Source organism: Setaria italica, chromosome VIII, assembly GCF_000263155.2.
Source record: "Setaria italica strain Yugu1 chromosome VIII, Setaria_italica_v2.0, whole genome shotgun sequence".
Classification (NCBI taxonomy): Eukaryota; Viridiplantae; Streptophyta; class Magnoliopsida; order Poales; family Poaceae; genus Setaria; species Setaria italica.
In genome coordinates, this window is record NC_028457.1 from 31,505,423 (window position 1) to 31,521,976 (window position 16,554).

Consider the following 16,554-nt stretch of genomic DNA (forward strand, 5'->3'; position numbering starts at 1 on the left):
TGATCTAAGCTAAGATGTCAAACAAGAAAAATTATATTCTAATAGTATGATGTTCCATCATCAATCATCATATGAAAGTAACAGTTTCGTTTCATTATCGTCACACAAACATTATTAGCTCATTCGCTTTCCCATGCCTTGGCTTCCCTTCTTCCCCAATCCCCTACCTCTCACTTCATCTTCTCCTGGCTGCTGCCATACATACATAATAGCAAGCCAGGAGAGTTGGTTGGTGTCACCAAGGTCATCAAGGATCAAGCTCTCTCCTGTTCAGCAGCTGCATGCCTCCTCAGGCTAGCAGATCTTCCTCGCACCAACAGATGCTTCGCGAGATCTTTTTCATCACCAGACCAGCAGAGGATAGCGAGGGCATCTGATCTGCACTTCCCGATTTGATCTAACTGCGGCAGCTGCCTGTAAGTTCGATACTTCGATCTCCTGCCCCTTCTCTTTCTTGTTGACTTTGAGGGTACCAACCAACTCGTGGGCACGCTAGCTGATGCTGCGGGAGCTGGAGAAAATCCGTCCGGGACCCGAAAATGCCACCGGAGCAAGCCAAGAAGAACCGTCGAAGTCATGGGTGCAGCTCGAGGCCCGCAACGAGCTAGATCAGGCCCGACCGGGACCGGAGGATGGCGCTGGTGGGCCAAGCGAGGGCCTTTCTCTGTCAGCATTGCACCTCACAAGGTTTGGTAATTACACTTAGTCATGTAAGTGCGTGGTTGTGAAAATAAGGGGTCTTAGCTCTAGGAGACAAATATTTCAATTTATCACGGAATTTCACTGTGCTATCTGTTTGGTAATTGCATCATATTCATATATGGCTTTTGTTATTGTACACAGCAGGAAAGGCACATCGCCATGGATCATTCAAGCAGTGGGTCGCCAAGGAAAATATCATTCCATTTATTACAAGAAATTACGGATTGCTTCTCCGATGAACGCAAGCTTGGTAGTGGTGGGTTTGGAAAAGTCTATATGGTAAGGTTGTCAAAGAAAAAGTAATGGTACAATTGGCAGAAGAGTGACCCCATGGTTAATGACACAGAAACTGCACATTATATGATAAGCAGATTGTTCACTTATAATCCATATTCGTAACTGTGAGCTGGTTCACAAGGGCAAAGGGACCATTTTTAGGGAAGCAATTATACATTTCAAATATATTGTTCAGGTTTACATAATTACATCGGGTAGTACAACACATAAACACACTGCTAGAACAATTTGTTCTCTACTAGTCTTGTTACAATCTCTTCTACGGGGATGAGACAAACAATAGCAATAAAGCACAGTGCTGTGTTCACATCCAGGTTTTAATGGTCTGTCAAAGTGCTAGAAAGGCAAACTTTCCAAATTTGGCTACAGCCTAGGTAATGGATATGCACGGATCGCAAAATATACCTAGAGCAAAATGTGGAAGCAGAGCATTATACCTGACAGGCTAAAGTTTGTTGCTTTATACATGTTATATATCACTAATTCACCATAAGCAGAAATTCAGACAATGTGAGATGCTGAACAGGGAGTGCATAACGATGGGGAGAAGATTGTTGTCAAGATGCTTCATGACATGCTAGAATTTGAGGAGGAGCAATTTCTAAAAGAGTTTAACAACCTTGCAAGGCTCCAACACCCATATATTGTGCGACTTGTTGGTTATTGCTATGACGTTCAGAAAGAATATGTGGAGTAAAAAGGAAGACTAGTTTTTGCTGAAAGAATTTATAGGGCGCTCTGCTTCGAGTATATGCATCATGGAAGCCTTGACAAATATCTTTCTGGTACAATGGAGTGCTATTTGTAACACCATCTAGCAAGTTAGGGAACCATACTTCAAATTTACTTACACTAGTAGAGAACTGACTTTCGATCCGCCCCCTTTTATCCCGGTTTAAAGTTGGCCCGGGACAAAAGGGGGTGCGCCGGGGTGCGGAAATTTGGAGGGGAGCATTAGTCCCGGTTGGTAATTGCAACCGGGACTAAAGGCCCCCCTTTAGTCCCGGTTGCAACGGCTAGCTGGGGGGCGTCGGTGGCGAGACCTTTTTATCCCGGTTGGATCCTCCAACCGGGATAAACTTCCAACCGGGACAAAAGGTGTTTCCTTTTGTCTCGGTTGGAGTTTTTAACCGGGATAAACTTCCAACCGGGACAAAAGGTGTTTCCTTTTGTCTCGGTTGGAGTTTTTAACCGGGATAAAAACTCATCCCCCACTATATCCCGAGACAGAGACTTTCTTCTTCCTCCAGCCCGAGCAGTCCAGCACATTGATAGAGAGCTGAGCTTCACCTACTCTCCGGTGGTGCCCAAGCAAGGGAGGTGCTGCCCGAAGTTTTTTCCCTCATTTTCGTGGGAATTTGACTCAGCCAACAAGTGTTGCGAAGGTTTGCTACTTCATCCTTGTGTTATGCTTTGATTTATGCTTTGGAGATGGAAAGATTATTTGCTACAATGTGATGATGAAGTAGAAAAATGGAGAGGTATTTTGAGCTAGAATGTGAGGGAGATTGATGTGTCATATATAGTATGCATTATTTCAGTGGTTTAAAAATGATGCTACCTTGTCTAGACGGTTTATCTTATCAAATTCAATATGGTTTTTTAAATCCATATACTTGTTGAACTTGCATACCGTGTTCATTTCTGCGACGATGTTCTCCGCCGAGTAGCAACGTATGTCAAGAAGGAGGTTCGATTCTACGAGAAAGAGTGGATACGGACATCATGACCGTGTCCCCTTTTCCGTAGCATCTAACCTCTTTCATGACGAAGTGCGGTGCCGCCCAGCTGAGGACATCCTCGCGAAATGAACACGGTCTTCAAGTTCAACAACTTCTGTAGTGGTAAGGAAAGAATTTTTGTACATAGATGACTTCTGCTACTTGTTGAACTTGCATACCATGTTCATCTCTTCGAGGATTTTTTCCGCCGAGCAGCAACGTATGTCAAGAAGGAGGTTCGATTCTACGAGAAAGAGTGGATACGGACATCGTGACCGTGTCCCCTTTTCCGTAGCATCTAACCTCTTTCATGACGAATACCGGTGCCGCCCAGTTGAGGTCATCCTCGCGAGATGATCACGGTCTTCAAGTTGAACAACTTATGCAGTGTTTGGGACTTTAATTTAAATATGTGTATTTGGATCTTCATGTTGTTGTATTGTACCATGTTGTTTGGATCTTTAATCGATTTTCACGCGTAATCCATTGTCAAGTGTAATCCATTTTCATGCGTAATACGATGCAGATGGACCGGCAATGGATGTATAATGCAGACAGGCGGAGCAAGGTGTTTATTGATGGCTTGCATTATTTTCTCGAAGTGGCAAAAGCGAACAAGTCAGAGAATGGGTTCGTATGTTGTCCATGCTTCCAATGCAATAACAGGAAGGAATATTCAAAGGATTCCTGGAGGACTATTCACAGCCACTTGTTTAAATACGGTTTCATGCCTAACTATTTGGTTTAGACCAAGCACGGTGAACTAGGGGTTGTAATGGAAGATGGCGAGGAGGAGGAGGAAGATGACACCATTCCGGACTGGGTTGCAGGCCAAGCTTTTGCAGGTACTACAATGGGCAAGGCTGATGAAGATGAGTTTGCAGAAAATGACCCTACTGATGGCCTTGGTCAGGTGATATGAGATGCATACAGAGATTGCGAAACTGAGAAGGAAGCAGCAAAGTTGCAGCGCATGATAGATGATCACCAAAAATTGTTGTACCCAGGTTGCCAGTAGGGCCATAAAAAACTAGGTACGACACTAGAATTTGTGCAATGGAAGGCAAAAAATGGTGTGTCCGATAAGGCATTTCAGGGGATGTTGAACATTGTCAAGAAGATTCTCCCCGAGAATAATGAATTACCGTCCACAACATATGAAGCTAAACAGATTATTTGCCCTCTCGGATTGGATGTTCAGAAGATACACGCATGCCCTAATGACTGTATCCTCTATCGTGGTGATGAATACGAGAAATTGGATGCTTGTCCCGTCTGCGAAGCCCTGCGGTATAAGATCAGGCGAGATGATCCTGATGATGTCGAGGGGCAGTCTCCCAAGAAGAGAGTTTCCGCGAAGGTGATGTGGTATTTCCCTATAATACCACGCTTGAAGCGCTTGTTCAGGAACAAGGCGAATGCTAAGTTGATGCGATGGCACCAAGAAGACCGTAAGGAAGATGAGATGCTGAGACACCCCGCAGATGGGCACAGTGGAGATCAATTGATAGAACATTCCCAGACTTTGAAAGTGAAGCAAGGAACATAAGGTTTGGTTTAAGCACTGATGGATTCAATCCATTCGGTGAGTTGAGTAGTGGTCATAGTACTTGGCCTGTGACCCTTTGTATGTTCAACCTTCCTCCTTGGCTGTGCATGAAGCGGAAGTTCATTATGATGCCGGCGCTTATCCAAGGCCCAAAACAACCCGGCAACGACATTTACGTGTACCTAAGGCCGTTGGTTGATGACCTTTTACAGCTCTGGAAGGAAGAAGGTGTACGTGTGTGGGATGAGGATAGACAAGAGATCTTTAATCTACGAGCACTATTGTTCGTAACCATCAACGATTGGCCTGCATTGAGTAACCATATCAAGGTCTCCATCTCCACCACATCCTGGTGCTGGGAGCGACGACGACAATAACAACACCCCTCCCCGATCACCGTCGCCGGCACCAAGAGCGGCCCCCTCGAAGGAACCTGCAGCACCACTCAAGAAGTCACGAGCACCGCCTCCCAAGCAAAGATAGCAGAGAAAGAAGAAAACAAAGGTCGACCCTGAAGTGGCTCGCAAGGAACGCTTTGAGGCAATGTCTGATGCGGAACAGTGGGCAGAAATCCAACGAGAGGCCAGTGAGTGGTTCAAGAAACAAGCCGAATTAAAAAAGGCAAGGGAGATGGAGCCACCGCCAGTAAGTCGGCAAGATTTAAACTTTTTTATCAGGATGGAGGAAGGAGCCAAGAAAAGGATACCACTCTTGTCAAACTATGAACGGGCTCTAGTAAAGGCTGATGAAAAGGATAAAAGAAAAGGAAAATCATCCTCCAGCGGTCCAGTCCCCGACCTCAGCAATTTATCAAAAAAAGATGCTCAATGGGTAAAAGCAATGCCCTTGGATCAACAAGCAAATATATTGAAGTTCATGGAAGAAACAGGTCTGGGACTTGATGAATGCATAGGGCAAGTCGAGAGGCCAACTGCACCGCCCCCTGAGCCGAGATGGCCTTATGAGCTAGGCAAACCTCTAGTAAAGCCTTCAATGCTACGGAAGCTATCAACAAAGATGTACGAATTCCATCAATGGTACATGACGGCATCCGCCAACTCGAGGGAGATGATCGGCATGAAGGTAAAACCGATAGATTTTCACGGTGAAGGGGAGAAAGTGCTGTGGCTAGACTTCAAGGATATATACGAAGTGTACCATCATGATGCCCTGGACGTCTCTCTGATCAGCGCTTGGATTCTGTAAGTGTCCGTTTATTATCTCTACATGTAAATTTTGGCGTGCGTCACCGTACTAACTTCATCTTCCATTTCATGTAGGATGCTAATTCAGACATGCCGCCGAGAGGCGTACCTACATGTAGGCTTCATGGATCCATCTGTAGTTAACCAACAACAGATACAATTAGCGCCGGAAAAAACCTTTGCGGAAATATACAATTTCCTACACAAACAAACATTCAAGGATTCATACTACTTCCATACAACTTCAAGTAAGTGTGTGTATACCGTCTACTTTCGATGTCTTTTTCCTTATCTCTACATGTTAGTTAGCTCTAATATGCATGAACATTTTACGCACGCAGCTTCCACTGGATACTTATTATAATTGAGCCTGAAAGAAGCCACATCACTGTCTTTGATTCGTTAAGGAAAGATCCGGTGGACTACCAAGAATTGCAAGACATGCTAGGCTTGTAATAATTCTGGACCTTTATCTCTATGCAAAAATTTATTTCCTAAATTTTATCCCTGTTACACTATGTCATTCATTATTCTAATCCGCAGCGCATGGAAACAATTCATAAGGACACACAAAGGTCCATTCAAAGAAAATCTTACATGGAACACAGACTTCCCGGTACGTATGAAGTCTGCACATTTATTACATTGTATAACACGAATAGTTCATAACTTATTTTTTTCCGCACTGAAGTGCTTAAGACAGGAACCCGGGAATAATCTATGTGGCTACTACATCTGTGAGCACATGCACAGTTTTTTGGGACCCAAGGGACCGAAGATGACGCCGCACAACTTTAAAGTACGTAAAATAAATATATTACTAGTTAATTATTTTCTAGCTCCTTATATGTATTTGTTCATGTAACATTCACAAATTTCCAAATTATAGATGTTAAATATTCAACAAGGACTCTTGAAGGAAGAAAGAGTAGCGGCAATATGTGAAGGTCTCATTGGATTCATAATGGACGAGGTGGTAAATCCAAGAGGAGAATTTTATTACGATGGACGACAATTAGACACTCCGATCAGCAACACCACGACGGGAAGATCGTAGAAAGATACTTTGATTTATTTGTATATATAATACGCGCTAATTATGATCGATTTGTACTAAGCTAGTTGAATTGTGTATATGAATTGTGTATAAGGATTGTGTATATATATAGTAATTGTATAATTACAAATCCCATTCGTTTAAATACTAGTTGATTTCGTTCTAAAAAAATCTCAACTACAAGGTTAACAAATTAAAAGGGCCGCGGTACTACTATACGTATACGTGATGCATGCATGAAAAATTCAGGCGTCACGGCAGTGCCATGCAAGCGCCATTTAGTCCCGGTTGGAATCGAGCCGGGACTAAAGGGGACCCCTTTAGTCCCGGTTGGGGACACCAACCGGGACTAAAGGGGGTCCTTTACTCCCGGTTAAAAGACTCGGGACTAAAGACCCCCCCTTTTGTCCCGGTTGGTTTATCCCGGATGGATATCCGAGAGATATGCACCCTACCAACCAGGACTAAAGGTCAATTCTCTACCAGTGTTATATGAGAACATTATTTTTGTTTGTTGCTACAGATGAATATCCTGGACTTGATTGGAACACACGCTACACACTAATCAAAAGGGACTTGCAAGGGTTTGGAGTACCTTCATGAGGAATTGAAACCTCCTATGTATCATTTGGACTTAAAACCAGCTAATATATTGCTGGGTAAGAACTTGCTGCCTAAAATTGCAGATTTCGGCTTATCAAGGTTCTTTGGGGGAAGAACAAATACACATCACAACAAGTTCTATAGGAACACGGTAAGTTTGTATGGTTTCTTGTAAACTGAAATTTTCTGTAAGCAGAATATTGTGTTTGCAGTAATAGATAGTTTAATTTTAATGCAGTGGATACTAACCTCAAGAATACATAGAGAGAAACATTGTCTCAAGCAAGTTTGATATATTTAGGTTGGGTGTTGTTATCATAAAGATAATGACAGGACCTACAGGCTACAGAGAAAGTGCTGAAATGTCTCCCCAAGAATTTATTGATGTTGTAAGAGAAAGCAGTATGTATCAATTGCAACAAATTTTCGTGAGTTTCTTGAATTATTTTTGTAACAACAAGAAACTTTTCCTAATATAATACCATTATTTATGTTCTATAAATTGATAGGCACACAAAAACTGGAGGAGTAGACTACAGGCAACACCAACGCACTTGTTCGAGTCATATTCAAAACAAGTGAAGAGATGCATGGAAATAACTTTAAGTTGTGTGGAGGTCAACCGGAACAAAGGGCCAAGAATAAGGAAAATTGTCAAACAACTGAATGAGACAGACATTATGATTCATAAACAACTTTAAGAGAAAGAGATTATGATTCACAAACAACTGAATGAGAAAGAGATTATGATTTACAGAGAGATTATGATGTACAGAGTTATGGCCAAGGGTCATCGATGGATCAGGTGCGATCACACAGGTGCAAAACTCGCCTTTAGTGCTGGTTGGTAGGGAGCAAATCTCCCAAAAATCCATACGGGATAAAGCAATCGAGATAAAATGGGGGTCTTTAGTCCCGGGTCACTCAACCGGGACTAAAGACATCATTCAGTCCCGATTGGAAAAACTAACCGGGACTAAAGGGGCCCTTTACTCCCGGTTGGTAAAACCAACTGGAGTAAAGGGGCCTGTCCCGCGCTTGGCGTGGCAGGTCCTTTAGTTCCAACCGGGACTAAAGTCCTGCTTGAAATTTCAGGCGCGCGCCATGCAGGCGCCTACATGGCGCCTATAATTTCATGCATCACGTACCCCTTTAGTTAGGGCGCCTGTAATTTCATGTATCACGTACGTACAATTAACCTTTAGTAGTTGAGACTTTTTTTTATAATGAAATCAAACTAGTATTTAAACGAATCTAGTATTTATACAATTATAATATATACAATTCTTAGTATATATATAATTCTTAGCATACTATACAAATCTTAGCGTATTATACAAATCAAACTATCTACGATCTTCCTGTCGAGGTGTTGTTGCTCGGAGCGTCTAATTTTCGTCCATCGTAATAAAATTCTCCTTGTGGATTTACCACCTTGTCCACCAGGAATCCAATGAGACCTTCACATATTACCACAACTCTTTTCTTCTTCAAGAGTCCCTGTTGAATATTATACATCTATAATTTGGAGACATGTGAATTTTACACGAACAATTAAATATAAGGAGGTAGAAAATAATTAACTATTAATAGTTTTATTTTATGTACTTTATATTCATGCGGTGTTATCTTTAGTCCCTTGGGTCTCACAAAACCGTGCATGTGCTCACAGATGTTGTAGCCACCTTGGGTTCCTATCTTAAGCACTTCAGTGGGGAAAAATAAGTTGTGAAATATTCGTGCTATAGAATGTACAAAATATGCAAACTTCATACGTATTGAGAAGTCTGTGTTCCATATAAGTTTTTCTTTGAATGGACCTTTGTGTATCCTGATGAATTCTCTCCATGCGCTGCGGATTAAAATAATGAATGATATAGTGTTAGGTGAAAATTTAGGAAACATACTTTTGCATAGAGATAAAGGTCAAGAATTATTACAAGCCTAGCATGTCTTGCATGTCTTGGTAATCCACCGGATCTTTCCTCAACGAATCGAAGATAGTGACGTGACTTCTTTCAGGCTCAATTATAATGAGGATCCAGTGGTAGCTACATACGTAAATGTTCATATATATTAGAGCTAACTAACATTAATCAGGTAAGGAAAAAGAAAATGAAAATAGACGGTATACACACACCTACTGGAAGTTGTATGGAAGCAGTATGAAATCCTTGTAATTTTATTTGTCTAGGAAATTGTATATACTTCCACCAACGTTTTGTCCGATGCATCCTGTATCTATTTTTGGTTAACTAGGGATGGCTCCATGAAGCCAACATGGAGGTACGCTTCTCGCTGGCATATCTGAATTAGCATCCTACATAAAATGGAAGACAAAGTTAGTACGGCGACGCATGCACAAAAAATAATGATATGAGCCAAAATTTACATATAGATAAATGGACACTTACAGAACCCAGGCGTTAATCAGAGAGATAGCCATATCATCATGATGGTACGCTTCATATATATCCTTGAATTGTAGCCATAAGACTTTCTCGCCTTCGCCGTAAAAATCTAACGGTTTTACCTTGACGCCGAACATCTCCCTCTCGTCGGCGGACAACTTCATGTACCATCCATGGAATTCGTCATCTTTATTGATAGCTTCCATACCAACTCAGGCCTTACCAGAGGCTTCTGACATCTTTTTTAAAAATTTAATTTTCTTTGATCTACTGGCAGTGGCTCCATCTCCCTTGTTTTTTTCTCTTCGGCCCTTTTCCTGAACCACTCCCTAGCTTCTGCTTGGGTTTGGGCCCAGCGTTCTGCTTGAGTCATTGCCTCTTAGCTTTCCTCAGGAGTCACTTCAGGCTCCTTTGTTTTCTTCTTTCTCTTTCTTGTCTTGGGAGGCGGTGGTCGTGACTTCTTAATTGGTGCTGCTGGTTCCTTGCTCGGGTGTGCTCTTAGTTCAGGCGACGGTGATTGGGGAGGGGTGTTGTTGTCATCGTTGTCGCTCACACACCAGGATGTGGTAGAGATGGAGACCTTGATCGAGCAGGAAGGGATGGTACCAGTGGTGATGACGGTCCTGGAGCAGGTTGTGTTGGAGATGACGGTCCTAGAGCAGGCCATGGTGGAGATGACGGTCTTGAGCTTTGAGGAGATGGTCGCTGCTGGGGATCTGCGAGGAGCGGTCTTGAGCTTTGAGGAGATGCCTCCGTGCCGGGGATGATGATGTAGCGTTTGCGCCATAGAATGATCCCATGAAACACATCTCCTAGTGTCCTTTCCCCATCGCCTCCCAGGAGGTCGAGATCTAAGCCTTCATATTGGCTATCAACGAGCTACTCTAGGCCGACGCTGGCGTAGCTAGGTGGAATCTCCATACCATGGCTTGTCTGCCCTGGTAGGATTAGTAAGGAACTCCTGTACGCCACCTGTACATATAGCAAAAATAAAGAATTTATTAAACTCCGATCCTGAGGCATGGATCGATGGATTGAGAAGATTGCATAAATATTATGTATAAGTGTACCTTAATGGTGAGGTTGCTGGTCGATGTATGCAGCTCACATGAGGTGCGTTGCGTGATGACATCCACAATGAACCGTTGCTCGTCCACAGGTAATCTTGGCGTCTATGGATCGGGGAGCCCTGTGGAAGCACAGCTGCTCCCGAGGCGTTGAGAAGGGCTGGTGACATTTGGATCCAGTAGTGCTCCATATTGGGCCAACTCTGTAACTGGGTGGGCCACTCGATGATTGATTTCCTCCTGTATTCATACTTCTTGTGAATGCACTTTGGATTCTAGCATGCACCGCCAGCTCTCCTAAACCTATTCCTTTCTTCGCTTGCGGCTTTTGTATGAGGCGATGTTGCCTCGGAAAGCCAACTTCCACAGAACGACCCCAAACCCTCGGCAACGTCCTGGGTGCTCGGGATTCCCGAGGGCCAATGTGAGCTCATCATTCTCTCGGTCCACCTTCAACCTCCCAGCCTTAGCATCTTCAATGTTCTTGATAAGCCTTTCGGCCTTCTAACATATTGTCTCATTGAAGATCAACGTCCCATCCTCTTGGCTCAGGTTGCCTCCATGAGCGTAATACCAATTTTTTGATCAATCAGGTCATTCAATAGTTGCTGGTATGATACCCCGATCCATAAGGTCTTGTTTCATCTTCTTCCATCTAGGAATTGTTGTGCCGTAACCACCTCGCCCTAGACGATGATGGTACTCCTTCTTGCCAGCATTTGCAATGTTGGTCTTGACCCTATTCGCACCGTCTGGTATTCGACAAATGCCTCCCAGTGGTCCCTCAACTTTGGCCACTCATTGAAATCTGGAGTTCGGCCCTTCTTGATGAAGTTGGCATCTAGCATCTTCTTGAATGTCTGGAATTATGTGGCCATCTTCTTTAGCATCCACGATTTCACATCATCTTCATTATATCCTTTGGGAAATGTGAAATGTTTCTTGACATCTTGCCACAACATAATCTTTTATGTATCCAGGAGCGCGTATGGATTAGTACTTTTGCCCTTCCATTCCCTAATGTTGATAGGCACGATGTCCCTTATGATTGCCCTAATTTGACTCACGTACTTTTTTGCCACTTTTTCGGGAGCAACCGGCCTACCCTCTTATGTGACTTCTATGATGATAAGCCTTCCATCCATCACCCTTGTACGACCTCAGGGCTTTTGACGGTTCGTCGATCCAAAAGGCTAACAATTCAAGATTCGTTAATTAGTATATAGTAATAACAAATAAGACATTATAGATGGGGTAAAATATTGGAAATGATATATACCTCGCCGGAACCTTCCGTCACGGCAAGGTTTTGCTGGGGCTTAGGCTCTTCATTGCCATCGCCGGACATGTTGAGGAACATGTCCGCCTAGTTACCCTCTTCATCGGTCTACGTTATGGGAAGGTTGGAACCACTAGCATTACCAGCAATAATCTGCTCAATTAAATACCTTGCGATCTCGTCGTCTACCATTTCAACTACTTTAAACACACATGAAATTATAGTTACATGTACGTTAAGGTATATACATGAAATCATAGAACAACCATGAAAAAAACAAACTGATTGAAACGTACACATGAAACCATACATGAAATGAAACTTACAAGAAATACACAAGAATGTCTTGAATGAAACTTAATTACATGAAATGTCTTTAATCTGTTAAATGAAATCATAGTTAAATGTACGTTAAGGTATATACATGAAATCATAGAACAACATGAAACCATACATGAAAGTCTTGAATGAATCCTACATGAAGTGTTTCCACAAATTTCTACTAATTTCTAGGAATTTCTACCAAATTTGAAGTGTTTCTACAAATTTCTACTAATTCCTACTAAATTCTACCAAATTTGAAGTGTTTATACAAATTTCTACTGATTTCTAAGAATTTCTACCAAATTTGAAGTGTTTCTACAAAATTCTACTAATTTATTGGAATTTCTTGAAAATTTCTACTGATTCCTACTAATTTTAAGAATTTGTACCAAATTTGAAGTGTTTCTACAAATTTCTACTAATTTCTAAGAATTTCTACAAAATTTGAAGTGTTTCTACAAATTTCTAATAATTTCTAAGAATGTCTACCAAATTTCTTCTAATTTCTAAGCATTTTTACCAAATTTCTACAAATTTCTAGTAATTTGTAAGAATTTCTACCAAATTTCTACTAGTTTTTTTGAAGCATTTGTACTGAATCATAGTAACGTAATAAAAATTATACTAAGTGTATACAAAATTATACTAAGCATTTATACTAAATAAGTGTTAAGCATTTCTACAAATTTCCACTAATTTTCGAATCATTTATAATAAAACATAGTAATTTTCAAAATTTATACAAAATGTATACAAAATTATACTAAGCATCTGAACTAAACTATACTGATTTCCTAGTAATTTCCCGACTAAGTTCCAACTAATAATAGTAATTTCCCTATTGATTTTTTACTAATCTATTGGATTTTCTAAAAAAATTCTATTGAATTTTCTAACTAATAAATAAAAAAGGGGCCCTTGCTGAACGTACATGCAGGAGCAAGGGCCGGCGGGGGTTACGGTGGCGACGGGGGGATTGGTGGCGGCCGGGGCGGCAGAGTTGCAATGCGCGGGCTGGGACGAGGAGGCCAGGGCAGCGGAGGCCGGCGGCGGTGGCCAGGGACGGAGGCTGTGGTGATAAGGATGGAGGCCAGTGGTGACGACGGGGACAGAGGTGGCAACGAGGATGAAGGCGGCGATGAGGCGGCGCGACGGAGGCCAGGGTGACAAGGGGGTGCGACAGAGGAAGGGGCGGGCTGGGGTGACGAAGGAGGCGGTGGTCCGGGTAGAGGCGAGACAGCCGGGGTAGCGGGCAAAAGCTCCAGGGGACGGCGAGCGACGGCAGTCTGGGTGGCGGACGACGAGGAGAATGGCGGCCGGCGAGGGAGGCGGACGGGCAGCGACGGGAGGCGGCGACAGAGAGACGGATGGGCGGGATCTTGCAAGAGGTGAAAAATTTGCCTAAGTGGAGGGTTGGGGAGGGGTAGAAGGCGACTGTTACTTTTATCCCCTCCCCCCATTTTATCCCAGTTCCTAATTGAACCTGGGACTAAAGGGACCTCTTGTCCCGATTGCTATTCACACCTGGGATAAAAGGCCCCCCCTTTTATCCTGGTTGCAAACTGAAACCGGGATAAAAGGGTACGTTCTGGGCGGGAATCAAAAACTACCCTTTTATCCCGGTTTCAATTTCCAACCAGGATAAAAGGAGGGTCTTTTGTCCTGGTTGCTAGTGGCACCCGGGACAAAAGGGCCTTTTCCCATTTTTTGTCTCCCGCCTGTCTTTTGGAAATGGATTTTATTTATGTTTTCACTGAATTTTAGGAATCAAAAAATAAAAACTTTACATATTTCGAACATGCAAAAATATATTAAATTAGCAAGTATATTTACAATAAGTTTGAATGAGTCATTAACTTTATACTAGTTCTTTTAGCTTCTAAAATAATTATTTTAGTTCATCACTATCATCAAGAAATTATTCAATTAAATAATTTCAACGCGTGAAAAATTCAATTGATGTATGTGGTTAACATTGTTCATATTGATCGAATAAATCTTCACCTCAACAAATTTAAACACACAAATTTATATATATATATATTCAACTGGTTTTGTTAAAAAAATAAGAACTCTACATATTTTGAATATGCAAAAATATATTAAATTAGCAAGTATATTTACAATAAGTTTGAATGAGTCATTAATTCTGTACTAGTACTAGTTCTTTTAGCTTCTAAACTAATTATTTTACTGCATCACTATCATCAAGAAATTATTCATTATATAATCTCAACACGCGAAAAATTCAATTGATGTATGTGGTTAACATTGTTCATATTTCATATTGATCGAATAAATCTTCACCTCAACTAATTTGAACACACATAGTTCTTTTACTTGGAAGAAGTATGTGGCGCTTTGGATCCCATGGCTCTTATGGATTTCTCTTAGTTTGCTAGACATGTCCTTCACATAGAAAACGTGATGCACATCATTGGTAAGTACGAATGGTTCCTCACTGTATCCAGTCTTGCTCAGGTCCACTATTGTCATTCCATACTGATCTTTCATTATGCTAGTTAGCTTCACCCATTGGCAACAAAACAGAGGGATGTACAGCAGTCCATATTTGAGTTCCCATATCTCCTCTATGCAACTATAATACGAGTCCTTGCTACTGTTTCTGTCTATGGCATCTATACGGACACCACTATTCTGGTTCATGCTTTTCTGATCTTGGGCTCTCGTGTAAAATGTATAACTATTTATCTCGTAGCCTTGGAATTTCACGATTGTGCTGGAAGGTCCCCTTGCTAACCAAGCAAGCTGTGTGTAAATCTCAGAGTTACCCATAAGTTGTTGATCCAACCAGGAGGGAAAATTATCCATGTGATGACGTATAAGCAAGGCATCGGATTTTGTTGGGTTTTTGGCAACTAGCATCTGCCTGTGTTGCTTGATATATGGAGCCACAAAGGAACAGTGTAGTGTGTCTTGTCGAACAAATCGGTATCATTGCTCAAACTTGATTTCTTTCCAAGAGTGCCCATTCCCTATAGCCTCCCCTCGTGGCGTGAAGTTGGAACCCCAATCAAGTCATCAATTGAGTCAATAAAATCAACAAAAAACTCAATCACCTCCTCTATTCCATATCCCTTGGTGATGCTTCCTTCTGGATGGGCATGATTAAGAACATAGTTTTTTAGAACTGACATGAACCTCTCGAAAGGTCACATATTGTGCAAGTATACTACTATGAGAATATTAATCTCTTTTACTAGGTGAAACAGGAGGTGCGTCATCCTCCTCCTCTTCGTCGTCTTCCATTATAACCCTCCTTTCGCTGTGCTTAGCCCAAACCAAATAGTTAGGCATGAAACCGTATCTAAACATGTGGCTGTGAATAGTCCCATAGGAAGTATGTGAATACTTCTTCTTGTTACTGTATTGGAAGCATGGACAACATATGAACCCATTTTCTAGCTTGTTAGCTTTGGCCACTTTGAGAAAATAATGCAAGCTATCAAAAAAACTCCTTGCTCCGTCTGTCCGCGTTATACATCCATTGCTGGTCCATCTGCATCGTATTACGCAGGAACATGGATTACGCATGGACAACATATGAACCTGTATTACGCATCGTATTACACATGGACAACATATGAACCTGTATTACGCATCGTATTACGCTTGAAAATGGATATAGGTCTTCGTATTAAATAAAGAACTTGATAGTGGAATGAAACAATTCACATGAAAATTACACCATTAATTCCACATTCATAACAATCACTAAAAATACATATAGAGATTACACTCATAACAACACAATAAAGATGGTACAACATAGCCGAATGTTTGCCAATAAAGATACATATAGATGTCACACTCATAACAACTCATAAAGATGGTACAATATAGCAGAATGTTCGCCCTCCAAGCCATCTCTGCACTTAACTCGATCTTCTCCGAAGTCTATCAAAAGTCACCTCCACATATCCAGTAGCAGAAAATAATGGCACAACCAAAGATCTTCGAATCCACATACTCGGGCAAAATATCATAAAGGAATCTTAAAATAGTATTCCAAACATCTTTTATGATATTCAGCCCGAGTTTGTGGATTTGAAGAACAAAAGAGCTTCGAGTCGACCCACTTAGGCTGAATATCATAAAGCAATCTTAAAATAATTGTCCAAACGTCTTTCGGAGCAAGAGCCACATTCTTATAATATAAGTGTGGTGGCACACACACAATAGCATATCCAGATAAAAGATCTATCCACTAAGCATGGCCCACGGTGGCAAGCCAAAACCAACCAAAAACTACTAAGTCAAGGTCACTGAATAGATCTGTACCTGAAAAGGATATTGGGCCAACATACTTCTATTACGA

The 16,554-nt window shown here is 41.7% G+C and overlaps 1 pseudogene; it reads left to right on the forward strand.

Annotated features, from left to right (window-relative positions):
- The first annotated feature begins 864 nt into the window (after positions 1–864).
- LOC106804477 lies at positions 865–7,835 on the forward strand (annotated as a pseudogene).
- The last annotated feature ends 8,719 nt before the right edge of the window (positions 7,836–16,554 follow it).